This window comes from Procambarus clarkii, unplaced genomic scaffold, assembly GCF_040958095.1.
Source record: "Procambarus clarkii isolate CNS0578487 unplaced genomic scaffold, FALCON_Pclarkii_2.0 HiC_scaffold_859, whole genome shotgun sequence".
Taxonomy (NCBI): domain Eukaryota; kingdom Metazoa; phylum Arthropoda; class Malacostraca; order Decapoda; family Cambaridae; genus Procambarus; species Procambarus clarkii.
In genome coordinates this window covers 1,399-25,797 of record NW_027189891.1, presented here as the reverse complement: position 1 = coordinate 25,797, position 24,399 = coordinate 1,399, and the positions used below count along the sequence as shown (strand labels likewise).

The 24,399-nt window shown below is 43.3% G+C and overlaps 3 non-coding genes across 3 annotated transcripts; all 3 read right to left on the bottom strand.

The window, feature by feature from the left end:
* Positions 1–3,908: 3,908 nt before the first annotated feature.
* On the bottom strand, positions 3,909–4,027 carry LOC138361827 (5S ribosomal RNA). The gene has a single exon (XR_011227205.1). It is a non-coding gene; the product is annotated as a 5S ribosomal RNA (ribosomal RNA).
* A 10,064-nt stretch (positions 4,028–14,091) lies between these two features.
* Positions 14,092–14,210, bottom strand: LOC138361826 (5S ribosomal RNA). Its single transcript, XR_011227204.1, has one exon. It is a non-coding gene; the product is annotated as a 5S ribosomal RNA (ribosomal RNA).
* A 7,983-nt stretch (positions 14,211–22,193) lies between these two features.
* Positions 22,194–22,312, bottom strand: LOC138361823 (5S ribosomal RNA). Its single transcript, XR_011227201.1, has one exon. It is a non-coding gene; the product is annotated as a 5S ribosomal RNA (ribosomal RNA).
* Between the last annotated feature and the right edge of the window lie 2,087 nt (positions 22,313–24,399).

The following is a 24,399-nucleotide window of genomic DNA, read 5'->3' as shown; positions in this document are numbered from 1 at the left end:
AGCGGGGTATATAACACGAAGCTCGATCTGCGGGAACAAATCCAACATGTTGAAGATTCAACGAGTACAAAACAAAGCACTTCGCTTTGCAGAGGGCCTGACTCTGAGGGACAGGGTAAGAACTGACCTGATCCATGAGACGCTCAACATGAAGCCAATGAACATTAGGCTCAGCTACCTGGCCAGAAGACAGCTGTACCGTATGAAGAACATGTATGTCCCAGACCCAGAAGATCCCTTCGTAGCAGAAAACACCACCAGCGACTACGAGATCCACGATCCACCACACAGAACCAGAAGAATCACTCTCCAACAAAAAGTGATCAGACATATCCATGATGAGGCCTTCCCAAGCCCTCAGATACTAAGCGGTCTGCCAGACGATCCAGATGAGTGGCCCATCCCGGACCCAATCTACACCAAATGAAGAATAAAGAAAGAAAGAAAAAAAAAATAACAAAATAAAAAAATAAAAATAAAAAAAAAAAAAAATAAATAAATAAATTAAAAAAAAAAAAAAAAAAAAAAAAAAAATAATAAAAAAAAAAAAAAAAAAAAAAAAAAAAATATATAAATAAATAAAACACCTACAAAAAAATATAAAACCAAAAAACCATTTGTCGTGGCGGCAGAAGTGTAACTACCCTGATGTTTCTAAGATTAGCCTCCTTCAGCCAACTCCATCGGCTCTAGTGCTTTAGGACACCAACAAGGTCACAAACACTAGCCCCCCCAGCCAATGTACTGACAACCCAACATAACACATACGCAAACAAACAACACATACAAAAATGTCAACCCATGGTGGACAGGCCACCGAACTTTCAAACCTCCTCTCTCTCTACACCCGCATCCTCTTCCTGAATTTCATCTCCCCATCCCTCTACCTCCCCCATCCTTTCCATTCCCTATGGACATCAATCCAATCCGGCATAAAACACCACAAACCCACAACAGCAGCAGCAATGTCAGGACGCGGCAAGGGAGGCAAAGTGAAGGGCAAGTCAAAGTCTCGCTCCAGCAGGGCCGGACTTCAGTTCCCCGTGGGCAGAATTCACCGTCTGCTGCGTAAAGGCAACTACGCCGAACGCGTCGGTGCTGGCGCTCCTGTCTACCTGGCAGCCGTCATGGAATACCTCGCTGCCGAAGTTCTGGAGCTCGCCGGTAACGCCGCACGTGACAACAAGAAGACCCGTATCATCCCACGTCACTTGCAGTTGGCCATCCGCAACGACGAAGAACTCAACAAACTTCTGTCTGGCGTAACCATTGCACAGGGAGGTGTTCTTCCAAACATTCAGGCAGTTCTTTTGCCAAAGAAGACAGAGAAGAAGTAAGCACTTCTGCCACCCACCACGACAAATACCATAACCAGGCTCCATCCGGAGCCACACACACTTTAATAGAGAGATTCAAGTAGACAATCAACTTTCAAACATTAATAATAACATTTATATTGATTTCATTTGGAATGTGTACATAACAAACAAACAAAACAAAATTATAGGGGATATTCAGCATCACTTGGAATATTAACCAATCATATAAATCCAATATATATTTTATATTTTACTTTAAGCGAGGAATTCATATTCTATCAATTTTTAATCATACAAATGAACAAAAGCAATTCTTCACTAGACGTAATGAATGAATAAATGATCAAGGTTTTAATGTGTTTCATGAATAAATATATATATATATATATATATATATATATATATATATATATATATATATATATATATATATATATATATATATATATATATATATAATATAATATAATATAATATATTATAATACTTGTGAACCAGAATATGTTTGAGCAGCAGCGATCGTGCCATTGGCCGAAGTGCAACAATTCAAATAATTTAAAGGGCCTGCTCGGGTATATAAGAGAGGCTGGGAGACTGGGGCCGGTGGTGGGTGATGGGTGATGAGTGATGGTGTGGTGTGGTGTGGTGTTGTTAAGAGTTGATTTACGGCCAGCCAGCCAGCTGCAGCCAAGGCAGGGCAGGGCAAGGCAAGGCAAGGCAAGGCAAGGCAAGGCAAGGCAAGGCAAGGCAAGGCAAGGCAAGGCAATAACAGGACAGGACAGGCAAGGCAAGGCAAGGCAAGGCAAGCAGGCGGGCGGGCGGGCGGGCGGGCGGGCAGCCAGCCAGCCAGCCAGCCAGCCAGCCAGCCAGCCAGCCAGGCAGGCAGGCAGGCAGGCAGGCAGGCAGGCAGGCAGCCAGCCAGCCAGCCAGCCAGCCAGGCAGGCAGGCAGGCAGGCAGGCAGGCAGGCAGGCAGCCAGCCAGCCAGCCAGCCAGCCACTCCCACTTTGTATTTATATGCATTCAATTTATATTCAAACATTATATATGTTAAGGGCCTAGTTTTAGTGTTTATTTTAAAAATGACAAACATCGAGTCGTTTTACCAGTCCTTTAGCGTTAACGGTGATGCATTTTAAAACTGAACAGAAATCACCTTTTCTGGATATATCAAATATCGAATCCGCTTAATGTGCCTACAATTCAATCATTCAAAAAATACATAATTTACATCATGCCTTTTCATAGAACAGACAATAAGATTTGAGACAATAAGAACTTTAGTTTTATAACTAAAGTTGCACAATTATACCAACTCTATGGTGGCTGGGTGGTAAGGTGTGTGGCTGGTGTTTTGGAAGTCGCGAGTTCAAACGACCCAATGGGAGTACTTTTTTTTTTTTTATGCCATACAATCTTCCTAGTACTATTATGTAGGTGTGTGTGTGTGTGTTTTTATTCATTCTTTGGTTTTATAGATGACATACATATTGACTCCTTTTACCGGTCCTTAATTAGGCTCTGGGGAAGCAATGGTGGTGGTGGTGGTGCATTTAAAACTAAACCAAAAATCACCAGTTCTGGACGCGTCAAATATCATATCCGCTTAATGTGTCTACAACCTAATTACTTAAAACTACACTATTTAATTCATTCATATCATGTGCATATTGGTCATTATGCTCATACAACCGACATAACAATTTATTTTCATTATTAGAATCATACATTTCATCAAGTAATACAGATACAAAGAGATTTTCTTTCTGAGAAGACCGTTAGTATTGGCTGGCTGGCAGGCAGGCAGGCATTTGAGGGTTATTATTTCGCCTGTTGATTGGGGGGAGGGTTGATGTGTTAGGGGGTTTTCGGTTAGGTGTGGTGGTGGTGATTGGTGGTGATTGGTGGTGGTGGTGATTGGTGGTGATTGGTGGTGAGTAGTGGTGGTGGTGGTGGTGGTGGTAGTAGGTGGGAGGGGTGGGGGGGGGGGAAGGGGAATGATGGTCTGTGGATTCCTTCTCCGTACCCCTTACATATAAGCAAAAACATGCCTTCCTGTGGGTATAGAAACATTAACACAAATTATATCAGTAACTGATATTGTAGCCTTTTAAACAGAAAAGATTTGTACATACAAATACTTTTAAATTATCATTTATTTGTGGAAATGGCATTTACGTCATTAAATTGATACCTCAGCATCAAGTGTCCTGCAGTGGTCCAGTGGTAAAGTGTATATAAGTGATGCGTATTCTTGGAGTTGCGAGTTCAAACCCGGATTAAGCTATATATATATAATATATATATATATATATATATATATATATATATATATATATATATATATATATATATATATATATATATATATATATATATATATATATATATATATACAACATGTTTTGTTTTGGTTGTTTGTTTTTGTATAAAGCCTCACACACTATATTAAGCGAGTTTGTTTTAAACATGACATACATATTAATTCATTTTACCAGGCCTTATTCCACACAACTCCGTGAATTTCCCGTGGAGCCAGCCATTCAAACAAAAACAAACGAAACAAAACAAAACAAAACAAAAAACATTATTGCCAACAGCATTTGGTGTTCCCAGGCGGTCACCCATCCAAGTACTAACCAAACCCAACGTTGCTTAACTTCGCTGATCGGACGAGAAGCGGTGTTCTCAACGTGGTATGGCCGTTGGCATGAGACTGCCTACACATTGTGGCTAATAACCAACTCTTTTTAGTCATCACGGCAGGATACGGACCTTCTTGTGGTGTCTTAATGGTAATTGTATCCTAACATATTTTTGTCTCCTTGGCATGGATATTTAACATCGTTTATTCAGTCTTGGGTTTATGTTCTTTCGCCATTTACAGACATTTTACATCTACCTACTTCCTCAGCCTACCCTGCCAATTTCTAATGAATTTGTGGATTTTCTTTTGTAATACATACATGTGTGTGCTCATCTGCTCTTCAGTTTTTATGATATTTGTCTCATCTGTCCTGCTTTATGATACTTTTACAAAGAACATGAACAAATGCTTCTATTTTAGAGAAGATATGGGATCCAGGTTTCGGAGCCGTAAAACCAACCGTCGTGATTGGTGGACGAGTTGCCAGGTTGCAGCTTCTGTACCGTGCCGGCACATAAATAGGTTCGGCTCAAGCGGCGGCAGCATCATTCCCCCGTGACTGTCTGAGCGTCTCTCATCACCTTGGTTATCTCATCATCATCATGGTAGAAGCAAAGCCTACCAAGAAGGCTGCGGCTGCTGCTGCTGTGGTGGCCACCACCAGGAAACCTCGCATCCAGGTTGCTCACCCGAAAACTAGTCAAATGGTTCTAGCCGCGGTCGCAGCACTCAAAGACCGTAAGGGCTCGTCTCTACAAGCAATCAAGAAGTACGTTGTTGCCAACAACAAAGTCGAGGCTGCCAAGATCGCCATTTACATCCGAAGATTTCTCAAGAAAGCAGTGGCTGACGGCATTCTTGTTCAGACCAAGGGAAGTGGAGCTAGTGGATCATTCAAGCTGGCCGTAGCAGAGAAGAGGGCCGTTCTAACTCCCAAGAAAGCCACCACAACCAAGAAACCATCTACAGCAGCAAAGAAGGCCGTGGTAACTCCCAAGAAAGCCGCCACAAGCAACAAACCACCTACAGCCTTGAAAAAGAAGCAGCAGCAGCAGCTTGTTGTTGGGAACAAAAAGCCCAAAATAAAGAGAGCTTCAAAATCTCCCAAACCACCCAAGGCAAAGAAAGCTGTCAAGAAAACAACAAAGGCAAAATAAACGACGACATGCAAGCAGCATGAATACACATGACAATAAACATCCAGGCCTCCCCCCTCAGTGGAGGGGCCTCATATGATTCCAAAAAGAGTTTAGTTTTGTAGACAAATAAATCATTACTTTTGGGGTAGATTTACTCTGTATATTATATATATATATATATATATATATATATATATATATATATATATATATATATATATATATATATATATATATATATATACACACATACATGGGTGAGGTGATATGGTACCAAAGTTTTGGGTGAGGTGATTGACATTTACACAAGATAAAACACGAACCAATGGGAATAAAAACATAAGAATGGAAGTAACTGCAGAAGGCCTATTGGCCCATAACACAAGCACTTCCTCTTGATGCTTCTATATTGGTTCGGAGTCTTGAAGCTATAATATATATATATATATATATATATATATATATATATATATATATATATATATATATATATATATATATATATATATATATATATATATGCACACAAAACTAAATAGTCTTGTTAGACAAATTGCCCCTATTAGAGGCAAGTTGACTAACAAGCCGAATGACTGCAATTGTTTTGAATTTGAGTTAAATCTAACATAGAAATGTAATCAAACCTAACCTATGCTAACCCAAGCTAAGCTAACCTAACCTAACCTAAGCTAAGCTAACCTAACCTAACCTAACCCAGCAATTCATGATCTTAATATAATACTGTTAATTGGATAAACCAATTTGGAAAGAAATGTTCGAAAATAACAAAATTAACTGTGCTTGTTAGGAAAATTGGGCCTTGCATACTTGTCCCAATAGTGTGGTTCTCGCTTTTAGGTACGACATAAACGTATACCTAAGTTGAGAGAGAAAAAGATTCGCACTCAAACATGCATATCGATTGCCAGTCCTGAATTCTGGGTAGATATTCGTGTCCTCCCTTTTCATTTACCATCATTTGGATACTATCAAAACAGCTCTGAGAAGGATAAAATGAATAAAACGGGTAGCTCACTCATGTAAAAAGGAAGAGTTGGGAAAGATCTCTCTCTCTCTCTCTCTCTCTCCCTCACCCCCCCCCCCCCCACCACCAATGATCCTGCTCTGCTAGTATATAACGGAACAAACCTTCCCCCCCCCCCCACCCCTCCCTCCCCAATCAGAGTCCCTTTAAGCATGCGAGGATAAAAAATAGATTTCATAAGACCCAATGTGCTAGCTGATATCAAAACAATTTATGTTATCGTCTATTAAGCCCTTCAGTAAAAAAGTATAGGGACCTAATTAGGTCCCGTTTTGAGGTGGTGGTGGGTGGAATCGATGGATTAGCCAAGCTCTTATCCGCCGAATCCGTAGAGGGTACGACCCTGGCGCTTCAGAGCGTACACCACGTCCATGGCAGTGACGGTCTTCCTCTTGGCGTGTTCCGTGTAGGTTACAGCATCACGGATGACGTTCTCGAGGAACACCTTCAGGACGCCACGGGTCTCTTCGTAGATGAGACCCGAAATACGCTTCACGCCGCCACGACGAGCTAAGCGACGAATAGCGGGCTTGGTGATGCCCTGGATGTTGTCACGTAGCACCTTACGATGACGCTTGGCGCCACCCTTTCCGAGTCCCTTGCCTCCCTTGCCGCGTCCAGTCATGGTGTTGAAGTTGTGTGAATAATAAAATTTCGGCACGATTTCCCCAGACTATATCCCGTCAAGCGGACGTACTTGTAGCATGGCAACTCCTAACTCCTGCCTGTCCTTACTTTATGCTTGTACTCGAGCAGAAACACGGCTTTCTCACAACGCTTTCAAAACTGCAGTTGCCTACTCGTCTGTTTCACGTCTCTGTGAAATGACTTTTGCACAAATCCAAAAAATAGAGCAAAATCAGCGATAATAGTGTTTGAGGTGAGCTGCCTGTTGGCTGCAGCCAGAGGAAGGAGGGGAGGGGCAACGGGGTGACGTAGGCGAGTCGAGCAGCCAATGGCGCTCGAGCAAGCGCCTCGAGACGGCGTATATAAGCAAAAATTTTTCGGCGCCGGCCATCACAGATCACAGACAGAGAGTCAGCAACTAGCAACCGTCGCGGTCGGACGTGCTCGCGTTGCTCCAGCTCTTCTCTCTCGCACCTAGTACTGCAGGGTGGATAAACAATTGGCAGCAGACTTGCGTCTCTCTAGATGGTCAGACCCCACTCCTAACTTGGTATTTTATGCCGGGTAGAGACGGGAGGCCATCTTCAGTGACGTGTAGTCTTTGAGAGAGATCCATCGGCCTCCAGGAAGCTCATTATGCGTCACAAACGCTTCAAGATCAGGGGTACGCCCCTCAACGAACATCCATTCTCCAAGACATCTCTCCTGAAGCTCTTTAAAGACGTTGCAGGAGTAACACCCAACGACATCAAGCAGGAAGGCACGGACATCCTTTTCTTCTTTTATAGTGAGGAGGAAGTCGACAAACTTCTGTCTTACAGCGCTAACTTCTCCAACCAACACCTTCGTCTCAACTTCCCACGCCAGTACCTGGCTGAACACTCTGTCGTTATTCACGATCTCAGTCAATGGATCGTGGAACAAGATGACGCTGATGATAGTGCGTTCATGCACGACTTCAAGGCATCAAACCCGGACCTACGGCTTCACCAAGCTCAATTCTTCAATTCAAGTCGCTCCCTGAAGCTGACCTTCGAGACGGTAGCTGCGGCTACTATGGCTACCAGAAATGGAGTTTACAGCTTTGGAATTCACATTCCGCCTTTCCGTGTGAAGATGGAACGTTTTCACATCGTCAACCAGTGCCTCCGATGCTACGAGTACACCCACTCCACCAGCAAATGTACCCAGCGGATTCAGAAGTGTAGCCTCTGCTCAGCTGACCACCATTACTCCATCTGCAAGTCTGAAACACTATGCTGCTTGCTGTGCAAAGGCGATCATCCAGCAATCTCCATACATTGTCCTCACAGACAAAACGCTATTAAAAACATGGAGAAATCCACATCTTCAACCGGAGCCAGTACCTCTGAAGCAACAAGCCAATCAGCGACCACCTCTACTTCAGGTTTCAACGCCCAAGCCGCCATCTTCCCGGAGCTCCCGGGAGGACGTCCCACTGCTACTACCAGCCAATGGGGAGCCAGCTCCCAAACGCCAACCAGCGATTCGTCGGGCCAGCCATCGCCACCGGCCCAACCAAAGACAAAGCTAATTGGGCAGAGCACAGTAAAAGCTCTGATATCAACAGCCAGAATTACTGCTGGCAATAACCCCCGAGAATTCGTGAGGCTTCTGAAAATTCTGTACAAGGCGAACGGTCTCCCTACCTTCATTGTTCCTGAGGAAGTTTTCAACGCTCCGCGTTCATCTCCAACAACTGACCCTGTAGAGGAGGATGCTGACTCTACATCCGACGACGACGATTCCGCCACTGCAATGCAGCCCTCCGATCCTGTTCGGGTACCTACACCTCACAAGACTCTGCCTCATGTGACCCCCACGTCTGCATCAGTTCCCGTTACCAACCATGACATCACTGTGAACGCAGCCACGCTTTCTGACATACTGTCAGCTCCTGCTCCACACGCTTCTCCAGCTGCTGCTGTCCCTTCACCCGTCTCAGTGCCGAATTTCGCTGCTATCGACCCTTGGTGTGACCCTATAGAGGGTACCGACTATGCAGCACCTTCTGCTGCAGTACCTACCGCTGTTACACACCCTCCGAGAACTCTACCTTCAAGACATCAACCCTCAAGAACCCAACCTTCAAGAAATCTACCCCAGCGTGTGAACACCCCTGCTCCTCACTCATCTGATGAATCGGATGAGGACGTATCTGTCGGTACACCATCACCCCCAAGGAAAGATCACCTTCAAGCATCAACACGAACCGTGACCACCAAGACCGACAAGCCCAACAAAAAAAAGAACAACGATCAAAGTTTGGTGAAATCAACAAGAAAGAAGACTCCTAACGAACTGACTTAACATCATCTGACATCAAACCTCCACTGCCAGCTGCTTGCGTTCCCGGCCTCTGTGTGTATTGCAAATGACACCCCACTCAATTCTACTTTCATCTGATCAAGCTCAAATCCACGGTGGTTGGGCCACCGATCTTTCATCTCCCCTCTTCACCTCATCTCCAGATCCTTGCTCAAGATTTCTGCAACCTCGCCCCGTTCTTCCATCCCCTGCTTGCCAGCTCTATGGACTTTTTAATCCGTTAATTAATCCGGCCATCACAAACCACAGTTGTTCACCATGGCTCGCACCAAGCAGACTGCTCGCAAGTCCACGGGAGGCAAGGCTCCTCGTAAGCAGCTGGCCACCAAGGCAGCACGCAAGTCTGCTCCTGCCACAGGGGGCGTGAAGAAGCCTCACCGTTACAGGCCCGGAACGGTCGCCCTGCGTGAGATCCGTCGTTACCAGAAGAGCACAGAGTTGCTCATCAGGAAACTTCCCTTCCAGCGTCTGGTGCGCGAGATTGCCCAGGACTTCAAGACCGATCTTCGCTTCCAGTCGTCTGCCGTCATGGCTTTACAGGAGGCATCCGAGGCTTACCTGGTCGGTCTCTTCGAGGACACTAACCTCTGTGCCATCCACGCCAAGCGTGTCACCATCATGCCAAAGGACATTCAGCTTGCTCGCCGTATCCGTGGAGAGCGTGCATAAGCTAAAACGACCACCCTAGTATACACCAAACTCGGCCCTTCTCAGGGCCAAAATATCCTTCTAAGGAGATTTCAGACATTCCTAGCATCAGTCATATGAATTAACCTTCATCTATACATATAATAAATAAATAAATACAATAATTTAGGTGTCATACATACACTGTACACGTGATATCAATAAATCAAGTCATTTGTAGTACAACCTGTCCTCTTACAAACAAAACGCCGTCGCTTTTCATTCTTATGCACTGCCAAGGATCCTCCCCCCCCCCCCCCCCCCAAAAAAAAAAAAAAAAAAAAAATTGTCATACTGTACTAGAAATAAAAGCAGCTTGTATAAGTGACATACTGTCCTGTCCTGTTTTATTCTGTTTTTGGTCCTCTGGCTTAATCTGTTAAGTTAGGAGATGACATTTTAAATTAACCGTTTTCTTGACATTTTCAAACCTTAAGAGGGTGGCCTGCATAGTAATCCTAATGTGGAACATAACAATGAATCTCTAATCTCTAGAAAAAAGATACCGAGTGTTTATATGTGTGTTGAGAGAGAGAGAGAGAGAGAGAGAGAGAGAGAGAGAGAGAGAGAGAGAGAGAGAGAGAGAGACATGCAGAGACAGAGACAGAGACAGACAGACAGACAGAGACTGAGAGAGAGAAACACACACAGACAGTTTCATAAATATTCTCATTTTATAGCTATTTGCTTTCAGTGACAGAGGTTTTTGTTATAATAGTATTGGTGTCTAACACTCACAATCTCTTTAGAAATTAAAGTGTGGCTCCAATGGAGCCGAGTTTGTTGGTTTGAGGCCAAGCCACCACCACAGGGCAGTAAGTAAGCCGTTTACTTGGAGGAGGTGTACTTGGTGACGGCCTTAGTGCCCTCAGAGACGGCGTGCTTGGCCAGTTCTCCGGGCAACAGGAGCCTTACAGCCGTCTGGATCTCCCGACTGGTAATGGTGGAACGCTTGTTGTAGTGGGCCAGGCGAGAAGCCTCGGCGGCGATGCGCTCGAAGATGTCGTTCACGAACGAGTTCATGATCGACATGGCTTTGGAAGAGATACCAGTGTCGGGGTGGACCTGCTTCAGCACTTTGTAGATGTAGATGCTGTAGCTCTCCTTCCTCCTGCGCTTCTTTTTCTTATCGCCCTTGGCAATGGCCTTCTGGGCCTTTCCGGCCTTCTTGGCAGCCTTTCCAGATGCCTTGGGTGGCATGATGATGATGCTCGTGCTGGCTGGCGTTGCGATACAATAATGAACTTTTGCGCGAGTCGAGCTTTCCTTTTATATCCCGCTCGCGACTCAGCTCAGAGCGGGTCGCGTGGCGGAGCGCGCTGATTGGTCAGTGGCGGACTCCCTTGATCCTGAGCGGGGTATATAACACGAAGCTCGATCTGCGGGCCGGCATAAAACACCACAAACCCACAACAGCAGCAGCAATGTCAGGACGCGGCAAGGGAGGCAAAGTGAAGGGCAAGTCAAAGTCTCGCTCCAGCAGGGCCGGACTTCAGTTCCCCGTGGGCAGAATTCACCGTCTGCTGCGTAAAGGCAACTACGCCGAACGCGTCGGTGCTGGCGCTCCTGTCTACCTGGCAGCCGTCATGGAATACCTCGCTGCCGAAGTTCTGGAGCTCGCCGGTAACGCCGCACGTGACAACAAGAAGACCCGTATCATCCCACGTCACTTGCAGTTGGCCATCCGCAACGACGAAGAACTCAACAAACTTCTGTCTGGCGTAACCATTGCACAGGGAGGTGTTCTTCCAAACATTCAGGCAGTTCTTTTGCCAAAGAAGACAGAGAAGAAGTAAGCACTTCTGCCACCCACCACGACAAATACCATAACCAGGCTCCATCCGGAGCCACACACACTTTAATAGAGAGATTCAAGTAGACAATCAACTTTCAAACATTAATAATAACATTTATATTGATTTCATTTGGAATGTGTACATAACAAACAAACAAAACAAAATTATAGGGGATATTCAGCATCACTTGGAATATTAACCAATCATATAAATCCAATATATATTTTATATTTTACTTTAAGCGAGGAATTCATATTCTATCAATTTTTAATCATACAAATGAACAAAAGCAATTCTTCACTAGACGTAATGAATGAATAAATGATCAAGGTTTTAATGTGTTTCATGAATAAATATATATATATATATATATATATATATATATATATATATATATATATATATATATATATATATATATAATATAATATAATATAATATAATATATTATAATACTTGTGAACCAGAATATGTTTGAGCAGCAGCGATCGTGCCATTGGCCGAAGTGCAACAATTCAAATAATTTAAAGGGCCTGCTCGGGTATATAAGAGAGGCTGGGAGACTGGGGCCGGTGGTGGGTGATGGGTGATGAGTGATGGTGTGGTGTGGTGTGGTGTTGTTAAGAGTTGATTTACGGCCAGCCAGCCAGCTGCAGCCAAGGCAGGGCAGGGCAGGGCAAGGCAAGGCAAGGCAAGGCAAGGCAAGGCAAGGCAAGGCAATAACAGGACAGGACAGGACAGGCAAGGCAAGGCAAGGCAAGCAGGCGGGCGGGCGGGCGGGCGGGCGGGCGGGCAGCCAGCCAGCCAGCCAGCCAGCCAGCCAGCCAGCCAGCCAGCCAGGCAGGCAGGCAGGCAGGCAGGCAGGCAGGCAGGCAGGCAGGCAGGCAGCCAGCCAGCCAGCCAGCCAGCCACTCCCACTTTGTATTTATATGCATTCAATTTATATTCAAACATTATATATGTTAAGGGCCTAGTTTTAGTGTTTATTTTAAAAATGACAAACATCGAGTCGTTTTACCAGTCCTTTAGCGTTAACGGTGATGCATTTTAAAACTGAACAGAAATCACCTTTTCTGGATATATCAAATATCGAATCCGCTTAATGTGCCTACAATTCAATCATTCAAAAAATACATAATTTACATCATGCCTTTTCATAGAACAGACAATAAGATTTGAGACAATAAGAACTTTAGTTTTATAACTAAAGTTGCACAATTATACCAACTCTATGGTGGCTGGGTGGTAAGGTGTGTGGCTGGTGTTTTGGAAGTCGCGAGTTCAAACGACCCAATGGGAGTACTTTTTTTTTTTTTATGCCATACAATCTTCCTAGTACTATTATGTAGGTGTGTGTGTGTGTGTGTTTTTATTCATTCTTTGGTTTTATAGATGACATACATATTGACTCCTTTTACCGGTCCTTAATTAGGCTCTGGGGAAGCAATGGTGGTGGTGGTGGTGCATTTAAAACTAAACCAAAAATCACCAGTTCTGGACGCGTCAAATATCATATCCGCTTAATGTGTCTACAACCTAATTACTTAAAACTACACTATTTAATTCATTCATATCATGTGCATATTGGTCATTATGCTCATACAACCGACATAACAATTTATTTTCATTATTAGAATCATACATTTCATCAAGTAATACAGATACAAAGAGATTTTCTTTCTGAGAAGACCGTTAGTATTGGCTGGCTGGCAGGCAGGCAGGCATTTGAGGGTTATTATTTCGCCTGTTGATTGGGGGGAGGGTTGATGTGTTAGGGGGTTTTCGGTTAGGTGTGGTGGTGGTGATTGGTGGTGATTGGTGGTGGTGGTGATTGGTGGTGATTGGTGGTGAGTAGTGGTGGTGGTGGTGGTGGTGGTGGTGGTAGTAGGTGGGAGGGGGGGGGGGGGGGAAGGGGAATGATGGTCTGTGGATTCCTTCTCCGTACCCCTTACATATAAGCAAAAACATGCCTTCCTGTGGGTATAGAAACATTAACACAAATTATATCAGTAACTGATATTGTAGCCTTTTAAACAGAAAAGATTTGTACATACAAATACTTTTAAATTATCATTTATTTGTGGAAATGGCATTTACGTCATTAAATTGATACCTCAGCATCAAGTGTCCTGCAGTGGTCCAGTGGTAAAGTGTATATAAGTGATGCGTATTCTTGGAGTTGCGAGTTCAAACCCGGATTAAGCTATATATATATAATATATATATATATATATATATATATATATATATATATATATATATATATATATATATATATATATATATATACAACATGTTTTGTTTTGGTTGTTTGTTTTTGTATAAAGCCTCACACACTATATTAAGCGAGTTTGTTTTAAACATGACATACATATTAATTCATTTTACCAGGCCTTATTCCACACAACTCCGTGAATTTCCCGTGGAGCCAGCCATTCAAACAAAAACAAACGAAACAAAACAAAACAAAACAAAAAACATTATTGCCAACAGCATTTGGTGTTCCCAGGCGGTCACCCATCCAAGTACTAACCAAACCCAACGTTGCTTAACTTCGCTGATCGGACGAGAAGCGGTGTTCTCAACGTGGTATGGCCGTTGGCATGAGACTGCCTACACATTGTGGCTAATAACCAACTCTTTTTAGTCATCACGGCAGGATACGGACCTTCTTGTGGTGTCTTAATGGTAATTGTATCCTAACATATTTTTGTCTCCTTGGCATGGATATTTAACATCGTTTATTCAGTCTTGGGTTTATGTTCTTTCGCCATTTACAGACATTTTACATCTACCTACTTCCTCAGCCTACCCTGCCAATTTCTAATGAATTTGTGGATTTTCTTTTGTAATACATACATGTGTGTGCTCATCTGCTCTTCAGTTTTTATGATATTTGTCTCATCTGTCCTGCTTTATGATACTTTTACAAAGAACATGAACAAATGCTTCTATTTTAGAGAAGATATGGGATCCAGGTTTCGGAGCCGTAAAACCAACCGTCGTGATTGGTGGACGAGTTGCCAGGTTGCAGCTTCTGTACCGTGCCGGCACATAAATAGGTTCGGCTCAAGCGGCGGCAGCATCATTCCCCCGTGACTGTCTGAGCGTCTCTCATCACCTTGGTTATCTCATCATCATCATGGTAGAAGCAAAGCCTACCAAGAAGGCTGCGGCTGCTGCTGCTGTGGTGGCCACCACCAGGAAACCTCGCGTCCAGGTTGCTCACCCGAAAACTAGTCAAATGGTTCTAGCCGCGGTCGCAGCACTCAAAGACCGTAAGGGCTCGTCTCTACAAGCAATCAAGAAGTACGTTGTTGCCAACAACAAAGTCGAGGCTGCCAAGATCGCCATTTACATCCGAAGATTTCTCAAGAAAGCAGTGGCTGACGGCATTCTTGTTCAGACCAAGGGAAGTGGAGCTAGTGGATCATTCAAGCTGGCCGTAGCAGAGAAGAGGGCCGTTCTAACTCCCAAGAAAGCCACCACAACCAAGAAACCATCTACAGCAGCAAAGAAGGCCGTGGTAACTCCCAAGAAAGCCGCCACAAGCAACAAACCACCTACAGCCTTGAAAAAGAAGCAGCAGCAGCAGCTTGTTGTTGGGAACAAAAAGCCCAAAATAAAGAGAGCTTCAAAATCTCCCAAACCACCCAAGGCAAAGAAAGCTGTCAAGAAAACAACAAAGGCAAAATAAACGACGACATGCAAGCAGCATGAATACACATGACAATAAACATCCAGGCCTCCCCCCTCAGTGGAGGGGCCTCATATGATTCCAAAAAGAGTTTAGTTTTGTAGACAAATAAATCATTACTTTTGGGGTAGATTTACTCTGTATATTATATATATATATATATATATATATATATATATATATATATATATATATATATATATATATATATATATATATATATATATATATATATATATATACACACATACATGGGTGAGGTGATATGGTACCAAAGTTTTGGGTGAGGTGATTGACATTTACACAAGATAAAACACGAACCAATGGGAATAAAAACATAAGAATGGAAGTAACTGCAGAAGGCCTATTGGCCCATAACACAAGCACTTCCTCTTGATGCTTCTATATTGGTTCGGAGTCTTGAAGCTATAATATATATATATATATATATATATATATATATATATATATATATATATATATATATATATATATATATATATATATATATATATATATATATATATATATATATATATATATATATATGCACACAAAACTAAATAGTCTTGTTAGACAAATTGCCCCTATTAGAGGCAAGTTGACTAACAAGCCGAATGACTGCAATTGTTTTGAATTTGAGTTAAATCTAACATAGAAATGTAATCAAACCTAACCTATGCTAACCCAAGCTAAGCTAACCTAACCTAACCTAAGCTAAGCTAACCTAACCTAACCTAACCCAGCAATTCATGATCTTAATATAATACTGTTAATTGGATAAACCAATTTGGAAAGAAATGTTCGAAAATAACAAAATTAACTGTGCTTGTTAGGAAAATTGGGCCTTGCATACTTGTCCCAATAGTGTGGTTCTCGCTTTTAGGTACGACATAAACGTATACCTAAGTTGAGAGAGAAAAAGATTCGCACTCAAACATGCATATCGATTGCCAGTCCTGAATTCTGGGTAGATATTCGTGTCCTCCCTTTTCATTTACCATCATTTGGATACTATCAAAACAGCTCTGAGAAGGATAAAATGAATAAAACGGGTAGCTCACTCATGTAAAAAGGAAGAGTTGGGAAAGATCTCTCTCTCTCTCTCTCTCTCTCCCTCACCCCCCCCCCCCCACCACCAATGATCCTGCTCTGCTAGTATATAACGGAACAAACCTTCCCCCCCCCCCCCCACCCCTCCCTCCCCAATCAGAGTCCCTTTAAGCATGCGAGGATAAAAAATAGATTTCATAAGACCCAATGTGCTAGCTGATATCAAAACAATTTATGTTATCGTCTATTAAGCCCTTCAGTAAAAAAGTATAGGGACCTAATTAGGTCCCGTTTTGAGGTGGTGGTGGGTGGAATCGATGGATTAGCCAAGCTCTTATCCGCCGAATCCGTAGAGGGTACGACCCTGGCGCTTCAGAGCGTACACCACGTCCATGGCAGTGACGGTCTTCCTCTTGGCGTGTTCCGTGTAGGTTACAGCATCACGGATGACGTTCTCGAGGAACACCTTCAGGACGCCACGGGTCTCTTCGTAGATGAGACCCGAAATACGCTTCACGCCGCCACGACGAGCTAAGCGACGAATAGCGGGCTTGGTGATGCCCTGGATGTTGTCACGTAGCACCTTACGATGACGCTTGGCGCCACCCTTTCCGAGTCCCTTGCCTCCCTTGCCGCGTCCAGTCATGGTGTTGAAGTTGTGTGAATAATAAAATTTCGGCACGATTTCCCCAGACTATATCCCGTCAAGCGGACGTACTTGTAGCATGGCAACTCCTAACTCCTGCCTGTCCTTACTTTATGCTTGTACTCGAGCAGAAACACGGCTTTCTCACAACGCTTTCAAAACTGCAGTTGCCTACTCGTCTGTTTCACGTCTCTGTGAAATGACTTTTGCACAAATCCAAAAAATAGAGCAAAATCAGCGATAATAGTGTTTGAGGTGAGCTGCCTGTTGGCTGCAGCCAGAGGAAGGAGGGGAGGGGCAACGGGGTGACGTAGGCGAGTCGAGCAGCCAATGGCGCTCGAGCAAGCGCCTCGAGACGGCGTATATAAGCAAAAATTTTTCGGCGCCGGCCATCACAAACCACAGTTGTTCACCATGGCTCGCACCAAGCAGACTGCTCGCAAGTCCACGGGAGGCAAGGCTCCTCGTAAGCAGCTGGCCACCAAGGCAGCACGCAAGTCTGCTCCTGCCACAGGGGGCGTGAAGAAGCCTCACCGTTACAGGCCCGGAACGGTCGCCCTGCGTGAGATCCGTCGTTACCAGAAGAGCACAGAGTTGCTCATCAGGAAACTTCCCTTCCAGCGTCTGGTGCGCGAGATTGCCCAGGACTTCAAGACCGATCTTCGCTTCCAGTCGTCTGCCGTCATGGCTTTACAGGAGGCATCCGAGGCTTACCTGGTCGGTCTCTTCGAGGACACTAACCTCTGTGCCATCCACGCCAAGCGTGTCACCATCATGCCAAAGGACATTCAGCTTGCTCGCCGTATCCGTGGAGAGCGTGCATAAGCTAAAACGACCACCCTAGTATACACCAAACTCGGCCCTTCTCAGGGCCAAAATATCCTTCTAAGGAGATTTCAGACATTCCTAGCATCAGTCATATGAATTAACCTTCATCTATACATATAATAAATAAATAAATACAATAATTTAGGTGTCATACATACACTGTACACGTGATATCAATAAATCAAGTCATTTGTAGTACAACCTGTCCTCTTACAAACAAAACGCCGTCGCTTTTCATTCTTATGCACTGCCAAGGATCCTCCCCCCCCCCCCCCCCCCCAAAAAAAAAAAAAAAAAAAAAATTGTCATACTGTACTAGAAATAAAAGCAGCTTGTATAAGTGACATACTGTCCTGTCCTGTTTTATTCTGTTTTTGGTCCTCTGGCTTAATCTGTTAAGTTAGGAGATGACATTTTAAATTAACCGTTTTCTTGACATTTTCAAACCTTAAGAGGGTGGCCTGCATAGTAATCCTAATGTGGAACATAACAATGAATCTCTAATCTCTAGAAAAAAGATACCGAGTGTTTATATGTGTGTTGAGAGAGAGAGAGAGAGAGAGAGAGAGAGAGAGAGAGAGAGAGAGAGAGAGAGAGAGAGAGAGAGAGAGAGAGAGAGAGAGACATGCAGAGACAGAGACAGAGACAGACAGACAGACAGAGACTGAGAGAGAGAAACACACACAGACAGTTTCATAAATATTCTCATTTTATAGCTATTTGCTTTCAGTGACAGAGGTTTTTGTTATAATAGTATTGGTGTCTAACACTCACAATCTCTTTAGAAATTAAAGTGTGGCTCCAATGGAGCCGAGTTTGTTGGTTTGAGGCCAAGCCACCACCACAGGGCAGTAAGTAAGCCGTTTACTTGGAGGAGGTGTACTTGGTGACGGCCTTAGTGCCCTCAGAGACGGCGTGCTTGGCCAGTTCTCCGGGCAACAGGAGCCTTACAGCCGTCTGGATCTCCCGACTGGTAATGGTGGAACGCTTGTTGTAGTGGGCCAGGCGAGAAGCCTCGGCGGCGATGCGCTCGAAGATGTCGTTCACGAACGAGTTCATGATCGACATGGCTTTGGAAGAGATACCAGTGTCGGGGTGGACCTGCTTCAGCACTTTGTAGATGTAGATGCTGTAGCTCTCCTTCCTCCTGCGCTTCTTTTTCTTATCGCCCTTGGCAATGGCCTTCTGGGCCTTTCCGGCCTTCTTGGCAGCCTTTCCAGATGCCTTGGGTGGCATGATGATGATGCTCGTGCTGGCTGGCGTTGCGATACAATAATGAACTTTTGCGCGAGTCGAGCTTTCCTTTTATATCCCGCTCGCGACTCAGCTCAGAGCGGGTCGCGTGGCGGAGCGCGCTGATTGGTCAGTGGCGGACTCCCTTGATCCTGAGCGGGGTATATAACACGAAGCTCGATCTGCGGGCCGGCATAAAACACCACAAACCCACAACAGCAGCAGCAATGTCAGGACGCGGCAAGGGAGGCAAAGTGAAGGGCAAGTCAAAGTCTCGCTCCAGCAGGGCCGGACTTCAGTTCCCCGTGGGCAGAATTCACCGTCTGCTGCGTAAAGGCAACTACGCCGAACGCGTCGGTGCTGGCGCTCCTGTCTACCTGGCAGCCGTCATGGAATACCTCGCTGCCGAAGTTCTGGAGCTCGCCGGTAACGCCGCACGTGACAACAAGAAGACCCGTATCATCCCACGTCACTTGCAGTTGGCCATCCGCAACGACGAAGAACTCAACAAACTTCTGTCTGGCGTAACCATTGCACAGGGAGGTGTTCTTCCAAACATTCAGGCAGTTCTTTTGCCAAAGAAGACAGAGAAGAAGTAAGCACTTCTGCCACCCACCACGACAAATACCATAACCAGGCTCCATCCGGAGCCACACACACTTTAATAGAGAGATTCAAGTAGACAATCAACTTTCAAACATTAATAATAACATTTATATTGATTTCATTTGGAATGTGTACATAACAAACAAACAAAACAAAATTATAGGGGATATTCAGCATCACTTGGAATATTAACCAATCATATAAATCCAATATATATTTTATATTTTACTTTAAGCGAGGAATTCATATTCTATCAATTTTTAATCATACAAATGAACAAAAGCAATTCTTCACTAGACGTAATGAATGAATAAATGATCAAGGTTTTAATGTGTTTCATGAATAAATATATATATATATATATATATATATATATATATATATATATATATATATATATATATATATATATATATATATATATATATAATATAATATATTATAATACTTGTGAACCAGAATATGTTTGAGCAGCAGCGATCGTGCCATTGGCCGAAGTGCAACAATTCAAATAATTTAAAGGGCCTGCTCGGGTATATAAGAGAGGCTGGGAGACTGGGGCCGGTGGTGGGTGATGGGTGATGAGTGATGGTGTGGTGTGGTGTGGTGTTGTTAAGAGTTGATTTACGGCCAGCCAGCCAGCTGCAGCCAAGGCAGGGCAGGGCAAGGCAAGGCAAGGCAAGGCAAGGCAAGGCAAGGCAAGGCAAGGCAAGGCAAGGCAAGGCAAGGCAAGGCAAGGCAAGGCAAGGCAATAACAGGACAGGACAGGCAAGGCAAGGCAAGGCAAGGCAAGCAGGCGGGCGGGCGGGCGGGCGGGCGGGCAGCCAGCCAGCCAGCCAGCCAGCCAGCCAGCCAGCCAGCCAGCCAGCCAGGCAGGCAGGCAGGCAGGCAGGCAGGCAGGCAGGCAGGCAGGCAGCCAGCCAGCCAGCCAGCCAGCCACTCCCACTTTGTATTTATATGCATTCAATTTATATTCAAACATTATATATGTTAAGGGCCTAGTTTTAGTGTTTATTTTAAAAATGACAAACATCGAGTCGTTTTACCAGTCCTTTAGCGTTAACGGTGATGCATTTTAAAACTGAACAGAAATCACCTTTTCTGGATATATCAAATATCGAATCCGCTTAATGTGCCTACAATTCAATCATTCAAAAAATACATAATTTACATCATGCCTTTTCATAGAACAGACAATAAGATTTGAGACAATAAGAACTTTAGTTTTATAACTAAAGTTGCACAATTATACCAACTCTATGGTGGCTGGGTGGTAAGGTGTGTGGCTGGTGTTTTGGAAGTCGCGAGTTCAAACGACCCAATGGGAGTACTTTTTTTTTTTTTATGCCATACAATCTTCCTAGTACTATTATGTAGGTGTGTGTGTGTGTGTTTTTATTCATTCTTTGGTTTTATAGATGACATACATATTGACTCCTTTTACCGGTCCTTAATTAGGCTCTGGGGAAGCAATGGTGGTGGTGGTGGTGCATTTAAAACTAAACCAAAAATCACCAGTTCTGGACGCGTCAAATATCATATCCGCTTAATGTGTCTACAACCTAATTACTTAAAACTACACTATTTAATTCATTCATATCATGTGCATATTGGTCATTATGCTCATACAACCGACATAACAATTTATTTTCATTATTAGAATCATACATTTCATCAAGTAATACAGATACAAAGAGATTTTCTTTCTGAGAAGACCGTTAGTATTGGCTGGCTGGCAGGCAGGCAGGCATTTGAGGGTTATTATTTCGCCTGTTGATTGGGGGGAGGGTTGATGTGTTAGGGGGTTTTCGGTTAGGTGTGGTGGTGGTGATTGGTGGTGATTGGTGGTGGTGGTGATTGGTGGTGATTGGTGGTGAGTAGTGGTGGTGGTGGTGGTGGTGGTGGTAGTAGGTGGGAGGGGGGGGGGGGGGGGGAAGGGGAATGATGGTCTGTGGATTCCTTCTCCGTACCCCTTACATATAAGCAAAAACATGCCTTCCTGTGGGTATAGAAACATTAACACAAATTATATCAGTAACTGATATTGTAGCCTTTTAAACAGAAAAGATTTGTACATACAAATACTTTTAAATTATCATTTATTTGTGGAAATGGCATTTACGTCATTAAATTGATACCTCAGCATCAAGTGTCCTGCAGTGGTCCAGTGGTAAAGTGTATATAAGTGATGCGTATTCTTGGAGTTGCGAGTTCAAACCCGGATTAAGCTATATATATATAATATATATATATATATATATATATATATATATATATATATATATATATATATATATATATATATATATATATATATATATATATATACAACATGTTTTGTTTTGGTTGTTTGTTTTTGTATAAAGCCTCACACACTATATTAAGCGAGTTTGTTTTAAACATGACATACATATTAATTCATTTTACCAGGCCTTATTCCACACAACTCCGTGAATTTCCCGTGGAGCCAGCCATTCAAACAAAAACAAACGAAACAAAACAAAACAAAACAAAAAACATTATTGCCAACAGCATTTGGTGTTCCCAGGCGGTCACCCATCCAAGTACTAACCAAACCCAACGTTGCTTAACTTCGCTGATCGGACGAGAAGCGGTGTTCTCAACGTGGTATGGCCGTTGGCATGAGACTGCCTACACATTGTGGCTAATAACCAACTCTTTTTAGTCATCACGGCAGGATACGGACCTTCTTGTGGTGTCTTAATGGTAATTGTATCCTAACATATTTTTGTCTCCTTGGCATGGATATTTAACATCGTTTATTCAGTCTTGGGTTTATGTTCTTTCGCCATTTACAGACATTTTACATCTACCTACTTCCTCAGCCTACCCTGCCAATTTCTAATGAATTTGTGGATTTTCTTTTGTAATACATACATGTGTGTGCTCATCTGCTCTTCAGTTTTTATGATATTTGTCTCATCTGTCCTGCTTTATGATACTTTTACAAAGAACATGAACAAATGCTTCTATTTTAGAGAAGATATGGGATCCAGGTTTCGGAGCCGTAAAACCAACCGTCGTGATTGGTGGACGAGTTGCCAGGTTGCAGCTTCTGTACCGTGCCGGCACATAAATAGGTTCGGCTCAAGCGGCGGCAGCATCATTCCCCCGTGACTGTCTGAGCGTCTCTCATCACCTTGGTTATCTCATCATCATCATGGTAGAAGCAAAGCCTACCAAGAAGGCTGCGGCTGCTGCTGCTGTGGTGGCCACCACCAGGAAACCTCGCGTCCAGGTTGCTCACCCGAAAACTAGTCAAATGGTTCTAGCCGCGGTCGCAGCACTCAAAGACCGTAAGGGCTCGTCTCTACAAGCAATCAAGAAGTACGTTGTTGCCAACAACAAAGTCGAGGCTGCCAAGATCGCCATTTACATCCGAAGATTTCTCAAGAAAGCAGTGGCTGACGGCATTCTTGTTCAGACCAAGGGAAGTGGAGCTAGTGGATCATTCAAGCTGGCCGTAGCAGAGAAGAGGGCCGTTCTAACTCCCAAGAAAGCCACCACAACCAAGAAACCATCTACAGCAGCAAAGAAGGCCGTGGTAACTCCCAAGAAAGCCGCCACAAGCAACAAACCACCTACAGCCTTGAAAAAGAAGCAGCAGCAGCAGCTTGTTGTTGGGAACAAAAAGCCCAAAATAAAGAGAGCTTCAAAATCTCCCAAACCACCCAAGGCAAAGAAAGCTGTCAAGAAAACAACAAAGGCAAAATAAACGACGACATGCAAGCAGCATGAATACACATGACAATAAACATCCAGGCCTCCCCCCTCAGTGGAGGGGCCTCATATGATTCCAAAAAGAGTTTAGTTTTGTAGACAAATAAATCATTACTTTTGGGGTAGATTTACTCTGTATATTATATATATATATATATATATATATATATATATATATATATATATATATATATATATATATATATATATATATATATATATATATATATATATATATACACACATACATGGGTGAGGTGATATGGTACCAAAGTTTTGGGTGAGGTGATTGACATTTACACAAGATAAAACACGAACCAATGGGAATAAAAACATAAGAATGGAAGTAACTGCAGAAGGCCTATTGGCCCATAACACAAGCACTTCCTCTTGATGCTTCTATATTGGTTCGGAGTCTTGAAGCTATAATATATATATATATATATATATATATATATATATATATATATATATATATATATATATATATATATATATATATATATATATATATATATATATATATATATGCACACAAAACTAAATAGTCTTGTTAGACAAATTGCCCCTATTAGAGGCAAGTTGACTAACAAGCCGAATGACTGCAATTGTTTTGAATTTGAGTTAAATCTAACATAGAAATGTAATCAAACCTAACCTATGCTAACCCAAGCTAAGCTAACCTAACCTAACCTAAGCTAAGCTAACCTAACCTAACCTAACCCAGCAATTCATGATCTTAATATAATACTGTTAATTGGATAAACCAATTTGGAAAGAAATGTTCGAAAATAACAAAATTAACTGTGCTTGTTAGGAAAATTGGGCCTTGCATACTTGTCCCAATAGTGTGGTTCTCGCTTTTAGGTACGACATAAACGTATACCTAAGTTGAGAGAGAAAAAGATTCGCACTCAAACATGCATATCGATTGCCAGTCCTGAATTCTGGGTAGATATTCGTGTCCTCCCTTTTCATTTACCATCAT